Source organism: Ricinus communis, unplaced genomic scaffold, assembly GCF_019578655.1.
Source record: "Ricinus communis isolate WT05 ecotype wild-type unplaced genomic scaffold, ASM1957865v1 Ctg30, whole genome shotgun sequence".
Taxonomy (NCBI): Eukaryota; Viridiplantae; Streptophyta; class Magnoliopsida; order Malpighiales; family Euphorbiaceae; genus Ricinus; species Ricinus communis.
In genome coordinates this window covers 63,548-64,662 of record NW_025963464.1, presented here as the reverse complement: position 1 = coordinate 64,662, position 1,115 = coordinate 63,548, and positions in this window count along the sequence as shown.

The following is a 1,115-nucleotide window of genomic DNA, read 5'->3' as shown; positions in this document are numbered from 1 at the left end:
GTAGGAAGGACTGGGCAGAGAAGCTAGATGATGCCTTGTGGGCATTTAGGATGGCCTATCGTACTTCAACTTGTTTTACGCCATATAGGCTAGTTTATGGGAAAGCATGCCATTTGCTTGTTGAACTTGAGCATAAAGCATTGTGGGCTTTGAAAGCTTACAATTTTGATATTGATAATGCAAGTAAAAGTAGACAGTGGCAGCTTAACGAGTTGGAAGAGTGGCGTAACCAAGCATATGGCAACTCCTTAATCTACAAAGGAGCATACCAAGAAGTGGCATGAAAAGAGGCTAAGGAGCACCAAGGAGTTCTAAGTTAGGGATAGTGTTTTATTGTATAACTCACGACTCTGGCTCTTTCTTGGGAAGCTAAAGAGCCGTTGGTCAGGACCTCTCACCATCCAATAAGTTTTCCCATATGGCACAGTGGAATTTCACCATCTAGATAAGGGAGACCTCAAGGTCAATGGGCATAGGTTGAAGCATTACTATGATGACTCACTGGAGCTCGAGGAGCGAGTCAACCTTGTATTGCATCAACAAGAGTAGCTCAAGCATTATGAGTCAGGGAAAAAAAGAAGTGCTTTTGGAAGGCACCCGAATTTTTATTTTATGTTTTTTAAACATTTTAATCATTAGTTTTCAAACATCGTTATTTCTAGTTTAGTCTTCATTTTCATTTAATTTTTTTAAGTTTTATATGCCATTTGAGTGTTTAGAAATATGTGGAAGGTAACTTGAATGTTTGACTTTTGGAAATTGTAGGAAATTGCAAGTGAAAAAGTGCCTGAAATGAATTCTGAGTTTCAGCACGATCTTGGAGGTTCAACACCCATTTTTTTGGGAGGCGTGTTGAGAGAAACATGTAATTTCAGCACATCTTTCGAGAGTAACACGGTTTGTAGACACGACCATGTCAAACAACACGCCTGTGTTGAGGACAGACAACCATGTTGAGTTGAAATGGGAATTCAACATGTCTTTTAAGAGTAACACGTGCTCTGGACACGATCGTGTAAGATAACACGCCCGTGTTTACGACACAAAACCGTGTTGGTAGAAAAAATGGACTTCAGCACGTCTACCGCGCTAACACGTGCTGGGAGACTGCCCAT